The 18,331-nt window shown below is 46.8% G+C and overlaps 2 pseudogenes; one reads left to right on the forward strand and one right to left on the reverse strand.

Annotated features, from left to right (window-relative positions):
* The first annotated feature begins 1,646 nt into the window (after nt 1-1,646).
* Nucleotides 1,647-9,882, forward strand: LOC136512826 (protein ALTERED PHOSPHATE STARVATION RESPONSE 1-like; annotated as a pseudogene).
* A 2,255-nt stretch (nt 9,883-12,137) lies between these two features.
* LOC136510842 (uncharacterized) lies at nt 12,138-14,569 on the reverse strand (annotated as a pseudogene).
* Between the last annotated feature and the right edge of the window lie 3,762 nt (nt 14,570-18,331).

Genomic DNA, 18,331 nt, shown 5'->3' on the forward strand with positions numbered 1-18,331 from the left:
ACAACAAACCAGTATTAATCAGGCTTATCAGCCCAGAAACCGAGCAGCGAACAGGCTGGATCAGATCTGGGTGTGGTGTAAGTTGTATTTGCCTAAGGCAAAGTAATTTTGCATGGTTGGGCTTGCTGCCATTTGCTGTTGCTGGGCACTTTGGAGGTTGCTTTGAAAAGAAAATTGGATAGATCTCCTGGACTCCTACTGAGGTCATTTGCCAGGCATATTCATTTGTCTCTTGGGCAGGTTTACACTAGGACAACTAAAATTGGATACCTACTCCCTTCGTTCGAAAAGAATAACTATGAGAGTTGTGCTAGTCAAATTAGTTTAAATTTGACTAAATTTATAGTAAATAATATTAATATTTAGGTTTCTAATTAGGATTAATATAAAAATATATTCTATAATTAATTTAATAATTATTATTTTATATCATAAATATTAGTATTTTTATAACCTTAATCAAACTTTAAATATTTTTTTAGCTTAAAGAATGGAAAATGTATTTTTTTATGACGGACCGGGTTGGCGAGCCAATTTTCTGCGGTTCTCGACCAAACAGCTGCCTAATCTTTATTTTGGTGGTAAACTTCCCTCGTGCCGAAGTTGCCTTCGGATAGGATTTCCCGGCCCGCCAGTTGAGGCCTGCGGTCGCGGCGCGCCATCTCTACTCCATGGAGCCGTTGGGTTGTTGTTGTTGCACGGACCCAGCCTTCGGTTTTAAACTACACACATTGGCGGATCCAGGGGGGGCTGGGGGGGCTGCAGCCCCCCCGGGAGAGTGATTTTGCCTTGATATTACTGTAGAAAAAACGTGATTTCATTGTTAATCTTCGACATTTGTTCTAAATCTCTATTGATTAGCCTCCCCTGAGGTGCTCATCCTGGCTCCGCCACTGACTACACACAACCAATTGCGGCGGGAACGATGCACGTGTCCTTGATGCACCCACAGACGCCGACTTGTGGGGTCAAGGAAACACGCACCGCGGCTGTAACGTGGGGCCACCCAGCCCCGTGGCCGTGAGCACACGAGCAGAGCTGTCCCGCAACAGAACAGAGCGACCGCGCGGATCCCCCAAGATCTGCACCGCCGCCACTGACAAGCGCAGCCCCAGCGGCTGGCGTGGTCCGGGCTTCAATCATGGGAAAAAGCAGACAAAAAATGGTGCTGCGTGAAACCGTGGAGAAGCCCCTGTAAATTCCTAGTAATTACCGCCTATGGCTAGGCAGCAGCCAGCCCAGCCGCTGAGCCGGGCGAGCGCCAGCGGCAGGCGAGCAGCACCACGCTCCCAAAGGCGAGAGGACGGGGACAAACACAGCACAGGCGCGGCACGCGCGGGTGCACTGCCACCACTGACCGAGGTCCACCAGGCCCATCGGCGCCGCGTGACGCGACCCACGCAGTCAGTCCCTGACGCTTCGGACCCGCTGCAGGTAGGGACCAAGTATCAGTGAGGAGGGCAAGACAGCAGAAAGGGCAGTGAGGGTGAGACTCCACCCGTCTCACCGAGCCCCTCGTCAGTCGTCACGCCGACCGAGCGGCTGGCTGCCACCACGCCTCGGGGCGAGCAGCAGCAGGAGGGGCAGGCAGGGCAACAACTCTTGGTAGATCCACCACCCGCCCGCTTGCTCGCCCACTCCGCCTGCCTTGCTCCGCTTCGCTTTGCTTCTGCTCTGCTCGGCTTGCGGGGGTTTGCGGGCGCAATGCGGTGAAGTGGTGGTAGAGTAGAGGTGGGTGAAGGGAAGCGGAGCTGCGGTGGAGAGGAGACGAGATGGGGTGCGCGCAGTCGCGGATCGAGAACGAGGAGGCGGTGGCGCGCTGCAAGGAGCGGCGCCAGCTGATGAAGGCGGCCGTCGCGGCGCGGAACGCCTTCGCCGCCGCGCACTCGGCCTACGCCGCCTCGCTCAAGGACACCGGCGCCGCGCTCTTGGAGTTCGCGCACGGGGAGGGCTTGCCCCCGCCGTCGCCGCCGCCGGGGGCGTCGGACGAGACGGCGGCGCCCGTTGCCGCGCAGGGCGGGATCGGCGCGGCAGCGGCGGGCGCCTCGGCGTCGGGGGCCGACGCGATAATGCCGCCGCCGCCGCCGCTCGACTCGCTGCCACCGCCGCCGCCGCCTCTGCCGGATTTCTCGCCGTCGCCGGCGAAGATCCACCGTTCCATCAGCATGCCACTGCCGTCGTCGTCGGGCAACAAGAATCCTGCCATGCTCCACAGCGACTCCATTAGGGAGGAGGACGAGGACGAGGACGAGGACGAGGCAGAGAGGGAGGAGGAAGAGGAGGATGACGGCCACCTCGACGACCGTCGGCAGCGGTTGCGCCACCGCCCGCCGGTGCCCCAGCCCTTGTCGCCGCCGCCACCGGAGACGCCGGTTACTCCTCAGCCTCCGCCACCTCCTCCCCCGCCCTCGTCGGAGATGAAGGCCGGAGTTGACACGTGGGACTATTTCTTCTCCATGGAAGAGGGGATGGCGGAGCCGGAACCGCCATCGCCACCGCGCCCGCCTCATTCCCCTCCGCTGGCGGCCGTGCCGCTATCTGAGGAGTTTGAGGAGGAGCCGCGGACGCCGGAGATGGCCACTCCACCTGCGTCTCTGCCCCCGAAGCCGCCGAAGCACTCGTCCAAAAAGAAGGGAAAGGGGAAGCTTAAGGCGGCGCACCATCAACACACAGAGTCGGCGCCACCGGTCACGCTGGTCACCGGTGGTAGGGCGGGTAAGGTAATCCACGCCGAGATGCCGCGTGTGGACCTCCTCCGCGTGCTTGCAGAAATCGACGAGAGGTTCTTGAAGGCGTCAGAGAGCGCCGGTGAGGTATCCAAGGCGCTGGAGGCCAACAGGATGCATTACCACTCCAATTTCGCCGACAACCGAGGTCAGTCACTTGATTGTGCCCTCATACGTGCCAATTTTGGATGTTTTAGTCTCCCAGGTGGTGGCCTTTCGTGTCTGTTGTTGTTGGATTTGTCAAAAAAAAAAAAAACCATTTTTGCTGATGGTGATAGTGATGCGATGGATTCTTTGGTAGATAGAGGTCAAGAACTAGTGTCTCAGAGGTTGGTAGTGGTGGTGGGGCTGTTGCAGAGTCAAGTGAGCTCCCACACTCCACTATCCCATTTTCCCCAACAGGTAACATGCGGGCGTACAAGGCGTTTTGTAACTACTAGGCAGCTGTTGGTTAACAATGTTTGTGGGACAATCATTGGTGCACTATCGCTTCATTATTATTCCGTCTTACATATAGTCAGCATCTTGATCAATGGATGACATATTGTAACTGTGTACTGAACTTAGAATGCAAGTTCCATAGTGATGTAATTTTTCTATACAGTTTGTCCTGTGTGTTCACAATCTTGGCTGTGTTCTCTCTTTTATGGCAAAGTGGCAAAACCAGATTAGATCAATTGTGAAGTAAGGGCTCACTAAAATTGACAAGAATGAAGAGAATAAAACATATGATATCTTCTTATGAAGAAACCAAATTCTTAGACGAACAATAAATTATCACTGATAGTATTGTGTTGCTAAATTATCACTGATATGTTTTTGATTTTAATAGCTGATGAAAACTGCCAGTGCTTTAAAATATATAGAACCATGGACAGGAATCATAGTGGTGGGTAGTAATTGTGTTACCTGTTTGATTTGTATATACATAACACGTGAAATATTAATTGTGACTAAGGATGGATAACCAGTGTGCATTCCTTTTAGCATACAAGCAGGGAAGATTTAAGTACTATCTGTCTAAACATGGCATTCAGAATATGTATGTTAATACTATGTAACTATGTGGTTTTTCATTAATTATCTGCATAGTGTGACACCTTGTCATTATGAGGTTCTCATGTGCAAAAGGCACCTCCATCTTTTGTCTTCCATCTGGTCACATATGCTGGGCAGCTGGAAATTCTTCCTCATCGTTGTAACTAATTTTTACTTCCATTGCATTCTAGTCTTCCATCGTTGTGACAATTTTTGACTTAAGTTGTGTTTGGGAAAATGATGGTGGATGCCATCACAGTCACCTGTGTGCGCTTTCTTTTGTTCAACTGTTTAAAAAATCAGCTGCCTAGCTTCTTTGGTGCATAGCGCAACTGATTTTCTGCTTAGCTTTCCTGGTTGGGGATTAGGCACTAGGCACCACCCCTGGCTGCCTACAACAACAACAACAACAACAACAACAAAGCCTTTAAGTCCCAAACAAGTTGGGGTAGGCTAGAGTTGAAACCCAGCAGAAGCAATCAAGGTTCAGGCACGTGAATAGCTGTTTGGCTTATTCTTCCATAGTAATACAAATTAATTTGTTATTATACAGAATTAAAAAATAGACAAGTTTGGCTTATTCTTTCATAGTAACAAAACTCTAGTGACGTAGTTAAGGGAGGCCTTTTTATTAGTATAGTATGTTTATGCATTCTCCTATGTGATCCAATGGACTAAAATGTGTCACCACTGCCAGTGAAGATGACATAGCTATTTTGATTATTTTGTGTCCAAATGCATAAGAGTCCTTAATCTCTTCTGCTAATTTTTTCTATAAAAAGATTGCACCAGCTGATCAATAGTTATGCTGTATTCTTTTAATTTACTTGAGCATTAGCCATAAGCAAAAATACATTCTGCCATGCTTCACTTGCACTTAGTGTAATATAGCTGTCTACTTACACTCCCTCATTTGATCATGTTCATAATAACTTTTGCAGGGCATATTGATCATTCTGCAAGAGTCATGAAAATAATTACATGGAATAGATCCTTCAAAGGAATGCAAAATGGTGATGATGGGAAGGATGACTTCGAAAATGATGAATTGGAGACCTTGGCAACTGTAGTAGATAAAATCTTAGCATGGGAGAAAAAGCTCTATGATGAAGTGAAGGTACATCTCATTACTTAGTTTTTTTTATACCTAGCAATATGAACTTTTATATTCTGTACTGGTTCTATGGAATATACGGAGTTTGGTCTGGTGCACCTGCAATTGTTTTCCATTTTCTGCTGCAAGTATGTACTGGTTTTCAACTTTTTGCCCGTCCTGGTGCCTTCCTCTAGTTTAAAGCACAAAAGGCGCATGCCCAGGCACTAAGACCGGAGTAGCACAGTAATAGCTCCTCAAGGAGTAACCAGGTGCAGTGCCATGCCACTGTTGTCAAGGCGTGCAACTTTACCTCCCAAGTGCAAGATGCATGGTGCAGAAGCACTTGGCCCAGCTATTGCCCGCCGGACGGTCTTGCTGCAATCCAGTGGATTGAGCTTCCAGTAGCTAAAATTGGAGTGCCCATGAGTGGGACTGCGGAATCTGCTGGTACCCTTGACCCCTTACTACTTCCATGAATCATTTTGCCGACAGCGTTGATGGCATTGAGAGCGAATAGGTCTCGGGAAATTGTGATGATTGATATGGGTACAGGGAGTACATTATATAGGCAAGGATCAGGAAGGGTTTATAGAAACACCCAAGGGTTTATAGAAACACCCAATCAACGGTGATCCTTGCCGAATCAATAATCATCTACCATAATCCTTGTGGACGTGGTCCTGAAGAGAGAACTTGTCGAGGATGAGCAAGAACTGATCGCGCCAGCGGTTGAAGTTGCCGGAGTCGACGTCGAGGATGGTGGTGACGTGGTTTCGGATGTTGTTGTCGTCGACGGCCTGGGCGTGCAGTTGCAGCAGTGCCATGGCCTCATGAAGGAGCATGGCTGAGGCGAGGTCGGGAGGAGACGTGGAAGATGTGCTGGAGGAGGCGCCTCCAGGTGCACTGGGGGCGGCGGCGGCAGCAGCTGCTGCGTGCGCCAGGGCTTTGCTGGCGCGGGCAGCAGCCGCGTCGCGATCTTTGACGGCAGCTGCAGCCTCCTCGTTCTGGGCAGCGTGAGCCAGGGCGGCCTAGCGCTCCTTGTCGAGAAGTTGGGTGGCGGCGTCGTCGTTCGCCTTCTCCTTGGCCTGGTGTGCTGCGATCTCTTCAGCGGTAACATCCCCAGACCTGGGAGAGGGCGGGGGGGGGGGGGGGGGGGGGGAGAGACATGGCGCTGCACGGTAGAGGCTGACGCGCAGGGGTGTGCAGCGGAAGGGAAGACCTAAACCTAGGCGGCTGATACCATGAGAGCGAATAGGTCTCGGGAAATTGTGATGATTGATATGGGTACAGGGAGTACATTATATAGGCAAGGATCAGGAAGGGTTTATAGAAACATCCAAGGGTTTATAGAAACACCCAATAAACGGTGATCCTTGCCTAATCAATAATCATCTACTATAATCCCTAGAGGCAGCCTAGCCAATAGGCTTGGCCGCCAGGCCCATAGGCGCCTATTCTAATAGGCATCAGTGCTTATCATTAAGGACAAGGCAGAGGAGGAAAGGTGTGTGTGTGTGGGTGTTGGTGGGGGGGGGGGGGGGTGGTAAAGATGGCAACAGACAAGAAAACCCCGCGGGCACCGGACCTGGTGGGCGTGGATATGGGCGGGAACCTATGCCCGTAGGCACGGGCGCGGGTACAAAGTTGTACCCAACGGGCAAAGATAGACGGGTAAGGAAATCGCAAACCCGCCAAATCTGCACTGACATGTGGGGCCATTATAGAAGAGGTATATAACTTCAGATCTTAGGGTTTGATTCATCCCAAAATCACAATCCCCACTCCCACCAGCCGAGCAGCGGCTGCCGCCATCCACGTGACCCCGCCTCCCTTCCCACTCGGTCGCGCCTCCCTCGTGTCCTAGTCACCTAGCGGTCGCGACCCCGCCTCCCCTGTCAGTCCATCTCCTAGCGGTCATGCGCGGCTCCTGCTCCTCCACTCGCTGCGGCAACGTCACACCTCCCCCGTCACCCAGCGGTTGCGCCCGGCTCTTGCTCCTCCACTTGCGGTGGCGGCGTCGCGCCTCCCCCGTCACCTAGCAGTCAAGCATGGCTCCTGTTCGACTCGCGACGAGTCCCCCCCACGGCCCTGCTGCCTTCGGCGTGCAGCGAGAAGGAGCGGGTCGGAGGCTCGGAGCTGCTCTGCACTGGGTCGCTCCACGCCGGTGCACACGCGGTCACCCTTTGCCTATCCCCGTCCTCGTCCGTCAAGCCGCCCCGCCCAGCTGCCGTCCGTCGAGCTGCCTGGCAGCCGTCGTCAGTCATCCCGTCTCACTGACGCGCCGTCCTCTTCCAGATCTGGCGGGCATACCCGCGGGCAAGCCATGCCCGCGGATAACCAACGGGCGCGGGCACAGGATAGCGCCCGTGGTGGGTGCGGGCGCGGGCACAAAATTTTGCTCGCGGGCACGGGCACAGGACACTTGTATCCGCGGGCATTTTTCCTGTTGCCATCTTTGGGGGGGTGGGGGGTGGGGAGGATGAGGCAGCAGTTCACTGCTTCTATTCGACTCCTAGATTGGGTGGTTCTCATGGAGATGGTGGTTGAAGATGAAGCATGCCATCATTGTTCGTTTAGGTGGCTTCTGTAGATTAGATGGGAAGAGTCCTGGACCCCAGTAGCACCCAACAACATGGTTTGGGATGAGGTATGCTGTGGGCTTGTTGGGCACGGTTCAACCTCTGACGTCATCTGTGACCTCATCTGCGGCTGCTGCCTTTCATCAGGCATACATGTGCCGTACTGCCTAGGTGATTTAAAGATTTTGTGCCTAAGTGTGGCACTTTTGAGTGTACCATGGAAGACCCACTGAAAAATATTTCATGTCAAATTATGCAGTATAAACTTTTATGCAATTATGCTGCATGGGAGTAAGGAATTTTTAATAGTGCACTTAATCATAACACTTAAATATGGCAGAGAATCAAAGTAATATAACTTTTCTCAATATATGAATGGAACATATGGTCCATCATGTGAATGGAGGTTTGACATCTAAATTTCTATCTGGCTATTGTAATCTTAAAGTTTGAAGTGAAGATTTGGTGTCCAATTTTCTATATCTGTTTATTGTAGTCTTAAAATTTGAAGTTTGCATTCACTACAACTTTTCAACATGGCTGTATTAATATGTTTTTTACATGTTCCCTAATTTCTGAAACAAAATATAGTACCAATCTCATAAGTTTTCTGTAACATTTTTGCTTGATTAGAGAAGGATTAGGCAACTCTGTTATAGTTATAAATTTGACATTGATGCTTGTTTCATTTGATGCATTTGAACTGTATGGTTTCCACATGGCTGTTGCTAAAATTCTCCCTTGTCCTCATCTGTGCAGGCTGGTGAGATTATGAAGCTTGAGTATCAGAGGAAGGTTGCTTTGTTAAATAGACAAAAGAAACACAATGCTGCCATTGAAGTTCTTGAGAAAACGAAAGCTGCGGTAACGCACTTGCATACTAGATACATAGTTGATATGCAATCAATGGATTCGACTGTGTCAGAAATTCAGCATCTCCGTGATAATCAACTTTACCCAAGACTATTGGATCTTGCTGACCGGTACCTTATCTGGATCTTTTTTTTTTTCCTATCATGCATGATGACAAACACTGAACTTTTCAGATGAGTTTTTACTTTTTAGAACACCAATACATCATTTCGTTTCTGTGTTTAATATAGTTGCATGCAATTTTTATGACACCCCTGTATGCAGCACTTCTCTTCTGATTCAGTAACAATCAATTTTGAGCTTACTCACAGCATCAACAGTTTATTGTGAAACCTGACTTGCTGTGCATGAACAGGATTTTTTTTAGTGGCATCACATATTGTTACTCGCTTTGTTTGGTTTATTAATTTCTGTTAAATTAATGGTATAGTAGCCCAACAGTTTTTATAATCTATATTTTCTGCTATCATTTCAGGATGGCAAAAATGTGGGAGGACATGCACGTGCATCACGCAGACCAGCTGGAAACTGTCCTAAATCTGAAGTCAGTTGATATTTCTGATTCCAGTATTGAAACAAGTGATTATCACCACAGCCACACACGACAGCTGCGAGATATTGTAGATAAGTGGATAACAAATTTTACTGACCTCATGAACTATCAAAAGGAATACATAAATGCTCTCTATAGCTGGTTGAAGTTGAACCTTATACCCATAGAGAGCAGCTTGAAGGAGAAAGTAACATCACCACCCAGGATGCAACAACCTCCTATCAAAGCCTTTCTTCAAGCCTGGAATGAGCACCTAACCAAGCTGCCTGATGATCTTGCCAAGACGGCCATTGTCACTTTACGAGCAGTCTTGGATACCATATTAGGTGTTCAAGATGAGGAGTTGAAACAGAAGGAGACCTGTGAGCAGACTCGTAGGGAGTACATGCGTAAGGCCCGGGCCTTTGAGGATTGGTACCACAAGCATTCACAGCGCAAAGCGTTCGATGTTGATCCAGAGAGCGGTGAGGGGATAGGACATAAGGATGCAGTCACAGAGAAGAAATTCGTGGTGGAGAGCTTGAAGAGCAAGCTTGATGATGAGATTGAATCCCATAATAAGCTATCAAAGCAGGTCAGGGAGAAGTCCCTCTCAATCCTGAAGGCACATCTGCCAGAGTTGTTCCGCGCTCTGACCGACTTCTCCAGCGCCTCTTTTGATATGTACTCGAAGCTGAGGCTGATGTCGTTGATGCAGGATCAGGGAAACAACTAGATGGATAATATGTATAGGAGTTAGGATCAGTAATATCCCTCCCTCCCTCGCCAAGTGTTGTCATGCATGTGCTCTCCTACCCCTTTTTGCGGTATGTGTAATAGGCTAGTAGCTCTTTGGATGAGGATAGTTGGGGATGGTGCCTGTTCTTGTGGAACTCGAGTTGCATCTCAGGATCAACCATCCTTGTTGGAGCTGACTCATACGCACCATGGTATATTGTCCTTGCAACTTCCTCATTTGACCTAGAGAGTCGAATCTCGATGTCATGAGAGGAAGCACCTCCATGAGAGTGCTTAAGGGAATTTTGGGAGCGCCTTGATGAGCTCCTGCTTGTGGCATCTCGCACCTTCTAGGCTATCTTCTCAAATGGGTTCTTCATTCCCGCAACAAGTAGAAAACAAGAACAAAACTTGTACACAAAAGATTAGTGTTAGAGGTTAGTGTCAAGTCAGTCATTCTTGTGGGGGTGTGGTTGCCTCCGCAAACCATTCTCATGGGTTGTTACACTCCACAAACCATTCTTGTGGTATATTAGAAACCTCCACAAACTTTTTTGTTAGCAACTCAGGATCAAAGACAAGATTAGAAATGCAACTAAATGAGAAGGAAAAAACAGAAAATATGCACAAGATTCTGCTCAAAATGCTAGAAAAAACAAAGATGCAACTGAGCTGGTTGAATGGGGGGTCGGTCGACCCCCCCAAATCCACCAATATTTTGTGAAAACAACTTCTCCAGTTTTTAGTAAAGAATGGGGAAATGGTTTGTCGAAAAATCAAACATGAAAATTCTAAATGAAAATGCAAAAATAAAAATGGTTTGTCGTTAATTTTGTATCGACTAGCACCATAGGTTGGACATTTCGTTAGGTCTTTAAGCACCCCACGATACAGGATACAATGGTTTGGACACACATGTATTCTTTTCACACCCATCATCATCAATGGAGTGATAAGCTTCTTTGCTTGATATGTGTTGGCGGGCACAGAGTTTGGTTTAGGAAGCACACCAGCCAAGAAAGTCAATAGGTCGTTGAAGCTCCTATTAGACCATCCATATTTGGCCTTCAAGATCAGCATGTCTAGCACATAATGTAAGCAAAGACCACCTTTTCTCACAACCCTTTGCCTCCTCATACAAATGTTTTTCTCTCACCTTCTTTAACGTCTCCACGTTATTTAGCCCTTTTGCAGCTTTCAATAGAAATTCTGCTTCTACATGATGCAACATTTCCTCTAGGAAGTCTTCTTCTTCTTCTTCTTCATTGTCTTCACCATTTTCCTCCCCATAATAACATTCTCCACCACCACCTTCTGTACCATCATCTCCCATACCATCATGCATCATGACAAGATGGGCAGTGTCATCTTCCCTTACTTCTCATGCGATCTCTTCCTGGTTGCTTGCTTATGTACGTCTCTCACCATGATGATCTCAAATCATGTAGTCCTCCATGAAATCCCTTCTTACTAAGTGTGATCTTATCGTATTTGAACTAGAGTAAATGTACAAATTAACTAGAGTTGATGTGAGCCAAGTAAGTTGGGCAAAAAAGGAGTCTAAATTGCTAGCAAAAATAAAAAAAATTATGAAACATCATGTCTCTCTAGATCTCTAGATCTACATGACAATAAAAATTAGTGAAAGAAATGTATAGGTAAAATTTAAAAAGATTTTAGGGATGGCACAAACTTAGCTCTCAAATCCAACTCCTTCAAAAGGTTGAAAGGGCAAAACATCCCCCCTCTTTTTTGCAATTCCTCACCTCCAAGCGAGCTCAACAGTTGGCATGAACAGCTATAGTCTTGCATGACTATCTATCGTCGCGAGGAGGAAGAAGGGTACTTGTAGGGTTTTATTTTTAGGGTCGGTCAACTAAGAGCACCGTCCTTGTAAATACATTTTAGACGTGTTTCACAACCGTCCCTGATAATCTGGTTCTTCTAGAGATGGTTAGGTAAAGACGTCCGTCCCTAGAAATTCTATTTTCAGGGACGATTCTTTTAAGGAAACTGCCCCTAGAAATGGATGTGTTTCTAGGGGTAGATTTCTTAATAGATCTACCCCCTACAAATTGATTTCTAGCAATGGTTCATTAGCTATAGTGCTCCTAGCTAAAGTTACAAACGGGTTTCTAAGTCGTCCGCCTCAATTAGAAATGGGAGGCATGTGTCCAACTGGCCCCCACACAACTCAATGATTTCTAATAGTAGCTAGCTAGCAATGGGCCTCATAATTCAATTTCCTTCTTAGTGCATCGGCCATGTGTCCACACCCTTAGCCTGCCAATCCAGTGCTCATCTTGTCGTCTAATCACCCCTCAGAATAAGACATCTTAGCAAAAAAAAGTATGTGGCTTCTAATGGAGAACTGTTACCATGACAGTATGAGTGATGTAGGGGCGAAGCCAGGATAAATGGCTGCTGGGGTCGGTACTCAAAGTACTAAGTGCTAATTTATAGGGTCCGATAATATAATACCATGCATAACATCAAATTATTAAAATAACAATGCATATTGTGACAAAATAAGGTTTCACAAGAGTAGTTACCTCTTACAGTTTCCCTATACGACTATGATCCTCCATCTTATGAAACCGAACTATCACATCTTTGATTGGAATTGTAGATAGAAATTCCGGTTCCATGAAGCATATCATACAATCATTCATAAATCCATCTCCAATACGATTTCTCAGTATTGTCTTCATAATTTTCATTGCTGAAAAGCACCTCTCCACCGATGCAGTGGCGATTGGAAGAACTAGTACTAGCTTGAGAAGCCGATAAACCAAAGGAAAAGCCAAATGTTTTTTTGTACCCACCATCAACCTAGCAGGCTCAGAAATAGTGTTCAAGTCGGCAAATCTTTCATCAGCTCGCATATTGTCACTGTAAATATTAAGCTCTCGATCAAGATCCTTAAGTTGTGTTGAGTTGAAATCATCAGGATATGACTTAGCCAACTCCATTAGACTCTCAGATTTGAATGCCTCAAAAGAATTCTTGGGATTGAAAGCAGCGATATGAGTAAGTAACTGAGAGTTTGCCTCATTGAAACGATCACTAAACTCTGTAAGCTGCAAGTCAATAATTGGGTTCTAGCAATCATATCTATAATGTTGATAGTTAGGGCGATTGGTCTTTTTTCTTGGCCTATGACGATCAATATATTCCTCATCCATATCCAACTTAGGAATGCCATGCTCTTCACAAAAGGAGTATACAATCTGCAGCAAACAATCCCAACCATCATCTCTAATTTGATGAAATTTCTGCTTGGTTAACTTCACCTCTAACATGGCCTCTAGGATGTCTTTATCTTTCCTCTGCAAGGACAGTGACAAAGAATTTGCATGGCCTAAAATAAGCAACATTAAGTGCAAGTGAAACACAAAGTCAAAATCTTTGAGATAGTCTAGGAGACCATGGGCTTGGCGTCTCTTTGCATCATTTGGACCTTCTTTTTCCACATATTGGAGAACTTCAATAACTTCAGGGAATAGATTGCTTAGGCTCTTAAGGGTTCTATAATGAGAACCCCAACGTGTGTCTCCATCTTTTTGAAGGGATTGTTCTTGATTTAATCTAGTTCCACTAGTTAGTTGTCCAGTGCCTATGGCTTTTCTAACTCTCTCCCGTTGACTTTCTTGAATCATATCTTTACGTTTACAAGAAGCTCCTGCCACACTAAGCAATGGAGATATCATGTCAAAGAAGTTACTAGCATCATCATTCTTTTTAGCCACTGCAACAATGACTAATTGTAGCTGATGAGCAAAGCAGCGGATATAATATGTTGAGCTATTCTCTCTCTCGATTAAAGCCCGTAGTCCATTGAATTCGCCTCTCATGTTGCTTGCTCCATCATAACCTTGTCCTCTGATTTGCTTTATGCTCAAGCCATACTTAGCAAACAAATTGTCAATGTTAGATTTCAGACATGAAGCCGACGTTTCTTGCACATGAACAACAGCAATAAGTCTCTCCTTTATTACCCCAAGCTTATCAACGTACCGTAAGACAACTGCCATCTATTCCTTCCCAGACACATCAGCTGACTCATCCACTAAAAGGCAAAACACATCACCATCAATTTCTTCAATAATAGATTTCACGATGATCTACAAAAAAAACAAGAAAAAATCATTATATACTATGAGAGATGACATAGTTTGTAAAACAAAAATAATATGACAGCCTTTTCTTACCTCAGCAAAACAATTCGCAACATCCCTTTAAATTTTAGGAGCAATCATCTTATTATTTTTAGGAGCATTACTTCCAACAGCTTTCTTTACTTTGTCATTTTCATCTGCCAAAAGTTGTACTAACTCTCAAAAATTCCCCTTATTGGTGGAATCCACTGATTCATCATGGCCACGAAAAGCTAAACCTTGATGCAATAAATATTGGACAGCTTTAATAGATGTCTTCAATCGAAGTAGATGCTGCTCTTTAGTGATATCACTCTGCTTGTTTAAAGCATCACCAATCGATTGGCCGGGCTTCAACAAATTGTTGCATCTCTTCACAGCCGTGTTATGAAAACTATTACATTTGCTGCCTACATGATCTCGAAGCCTATCAGATTTGTTACAGCCATCCCAACCATCTATTACAAATGCATCATTCCCACCTTGGCCCTTGTTGCAATCTCTGAACAAGTAACAATATAAACAAAAACACCTATCCATCTTTTCACTGCACTCTAGCCAACCATATTTAGTGAACCATTCATGTTGACACCGTCGTGGAAAACCCGCTATCATTGTCGTTGGAAACATAAAACCAGGTGGTGGCTTACAAGGACCTCTAGTCAAATATTTTTGCCTTATGTCATTTTGCAATTTGTCGCCTATGTAATCTGATATTCTCCTTCTATCTACAGGATCATATGGAAGCTCATCAAAATTTACCTCCTCTCGTGAGATCCATGAAGTGCGCTGAATAGTACAATTAATGTTTGATGCAGTGCCATCTCCATCTCTTCTTATTCTTGAAGTGTCTCCATGATTATTCTCATTATCACCGGCTGGGGGTAATTTCCTTTTAAGAAATCGTTCCAAAGTGCTCTGATTGCCAATCAAGTTACTAAATTAGTCACATAATAAAAAACTAAAGCAAACAATAGGTATGTGTACATTATAAATACTAGATCCTGGCATCTTGTTGGAATGAAAGCGAACGTTCTTGACTAATGCTTTCTGAGAATCTGAGTTTGGAATGTATTGTATAGCTGGAAAAAACCCTAAGACCTCAAAATTTAGACTTGATCGTTAATTGCAAACTGCGTAATTGGATATTTGAGGGGTACCTTGTCTTGTCTAGATGTCAGGGGTACCTTGTCTTGTCTAGACCTGCCTGCTGCATGTTGCCTGTTGATCGCCGCCGCACTAGGTCAAATTGCGATGGGAGCTGTAGCGTCGCCGTCAGAGAGGAGAGTCGGAGGCATCGAGGTGAAGACCTTTGGACTTTTGGTTAGCTGCTATAGACTTGGACGATGGGCATGGATAGTGGAAAATGGGCCTTGGTCACTTGGTGGGCTTATTAGCCTGAATGTGCAAGCTAATGTGCATGGCGACTTGGTGATGGACGATGGGCTAGAGCTAAGGATGCTGGACTGCCAGGCTGCTGGGGTCGTATGATTTTTTTATTGGGGTCTTCTACGGTGAAAATTTAGTACCTACAAGACATTCACAGGAAACCATCGGTGTCGACAGACTCCAGCGGCTCAACATACACTACTGTAGACGCGTTCTTTGCCGAGTGCAATTGCACTCGGCAAAGAAGGCTTTGCACTCAGCAAAGCCTTTGCTGAGTGCTACACTTGGCAAAGAGCTGTCGACATATCCCTTCACGGCAAAGGCTTCTTTGCCGAGTGCCACATGTCGGGCACTTGGCAAAGGATTTCCCGAGTGCCACGATGGCACTTGGCAAAGAAAAGCCACCGTGACGGCCAGGTCACGGTGACGGCCCCTTTGCCGAGTGCCACGCGTCGGCACTCGGCAAAGAAATGTGTTTTTTTAAATACTTTGCCGAGTGCCTGCATCTGGCACTCAGCAAAGCTTGTTTCCTTTTTTTTGGATTTTCTTTGCCGAGTGCCTTGCCCATGACACTCGGCAAAGAAGTGAAAAAATTCAATTTTTTTGGTTTTTAGTCTTCCATCGTTGCAAACAAGATATACATCATATATATATATAACACAACTATATATCACACAAATGTATATCACAATCCACCACAAACACAAACATAGCATACAAGTATCACAATCTCGACTCCTAAGTTCAAAGTCCAAACACACAAGCATAGTTCACAAAGTTCACAAGTGCATTATATCACAACGGCTGCCATTTGAAGCTCATGGCAATGGTCCGAGTTGGGATGGCCCAACGTGCGATCCCGGCGACCCTCCGAGGTGGTTCGATGCCGCCCCCGATTGATGCCGCACAAAATAGAAGAGATTGCACGTGCGCGACAAGAGAAGAGATAAATATGCAAGATAAATATCTGCCACTACCACCACCACCACATCATCGCCATCACCAACACATCACCACCATGACCACCACCACTACCACACCACCACCACCACCATGAGCACCACAACACCGTGACCACCACCACCAACACCACACCACACCACCACCACCACCATGACCACCACACCACCATGACCACCACACCACCACCACCACCACTAGGTTTATCTAGGTTTCACTAGGTTTCTCTAAGTTTCAGCATAGAAAGTAAAACTTCATACTTATACTCACCGGGGTAGAATCAGGATGTTGTGGAGGTGGATCTGGAGCAAGCAGTGTCTATGGGATCGCCCAACCTTGTTGCTAGCCAATTTGCTGCATGAACTTGATCATCTCGGCCATCTACCACTGATCTTGCTCCTGCTAGGCCTCCAAAGCCTGTAGCCTCTACCACTCGGCCTCCCGCTCGGCCTGTAGTTCCTGCACCTGGGCCTATAGCATTTGACCCCAATGTTTCAATAATGCATAGGTAAGGTATGTAAAAGTCAAAGAATGATGAATGAAATAGGAATGCTTACCTAGAGTGCTAACACCTCGGTCGGCCATTGGTGTATGGGCATGCTTGAGCTCATGCTCGCTGCTCAGAGCTAGGGGAGAGGAGGAGTAGAGGCCGTGTCGAGGACGTCGTCACCAATCCAGAACCGCCCATGCTTCTTGCCTTGCCCCACCCTCATCACGAGCTAAGGATCAAGGTGCTCCTTGGTTCTCGAATCGTAGCCTAGCCCATGGACTGACCTTGCCGCCTCCGTGTACGAAGAGAGGTAGGTGTGGACGCTGGAGTTGGTGTACGCCTCAAGCGGGGCATCTAGGTCATACTTCGATGTCGGCCATCGCCTTACCCATGTGAGCCAGAGCATATGCCTTGAGTTGACCAACTGGCTGGCCACCGTGTGCATCCTACTATGAGAAAGACAACAACATGTGGTTAGAAATGATGTAGAATTGAGCACGGCTAGATTAGAGCAATGGCGAAGACTTACATATGCCTTTGCATATTTGCTGAGGCTACGGCTGCCCTGATGGTGAGGTACACCTGGCATCTGCAAACACCTATCGCGGGCCTCCTCATGCTTCTTCTACCAGTCCCCGTCCAACCAGGTGTCCGCAATATATTCCTAACAATCGGGGTGGGTGGCGCACCAGCTTGGAATCGCCTCTAGGACATCAAGTAGACAACATATCAGAAGATCAAATTAGGCATACTTAATCTCAAAAGAAATGAATATTCATGTTTTGTATTTACTTGTATGTACTGCTCCCTTGTCAGCGTCATCCATCTTGCCTCCTCTTTGTTGACACGCCTGAGTAGGAACTTGGCGTTGTAGTCTATGTGGGCCTAGAGGCGGGACTCATAGTGCAAGTCCATGACATGCCTTTTACAGGAAGCATAAGCCACCTGATACGCACTTTCCTCCTATCCCTCCTGGATTCTAAAGAAGTCCTGCATAAAGACATGAGGTATCCCTTATTTTATTTCAAGAATGTCCAATGAATGCGAGGAATTGAGGAATGTAGTGCAAGAAAGACTTACCCACAACTCCCTAATCACCCGATCTAACTTGTTTCTGCAGTGGATGCCATTATGATCTAGAGCATCCTGCACGAGGGCATAGTGGTCAAATGTCTAGGCCAGCTCCCAATCCTGATCTCCTTTCCTAACCAGGCTAGGGAAGTGTTCCTTGTACAGAAGTCCTAGGATGCCATTCACATTGCATGCCAGGGCCGCTTGGTCCACAGGCACCTAGTTCCTGCACAAGTGGTCCACAATAGTTATTAGTTGTTATTATGATTTTTCAACATATCAAATGAAGAACATATGAAGTTACTTACCTATCGCCCTTGGGTGCAATCAGTGGGCGCCTCTCAATAGGTATCGGTCGCTTCGGGAGCTTTGCGGGACCTCGCTAGTAGGGCTTCGACGTACCAGAGGAAGTGGAACCCCTACCATCGCTACCTCCTCGTCCTCTGTCGTTGGAATCGCCTCCTTGTCCTCTATCTATGGACCCCCATCCCCATCCACCGTGTGCTGAAGGTCATCATCGTGCATAGAGTCACATGAGGAGCTGCGCCCGTGGTCAGTCAACAGCTCCCTCCTGGGCCTGCCTCTCGGCCTCCTCGGCCTCTCTGACGCCTTCGCCTCCTCAACCACCGCCATGTCCCTCCAGTTGGCATAAATCGAGGGGTAGCTCCTCCTAGTGGGCCTC

Source organism: Miscanthus floridulus, chromosome 16 (assembly GCF_019320115.1).
Source record: "Miscanthus floridulus cultivar M001 chromosome 16, ASM1932011v1, whole genome shotgun sequence".
NCBI lineage: Eukaryota > Viridiplantae > Streptophyta > Magnoliopsida > Poales > Poaceae > Miscanthus > Miscanthus floridulus.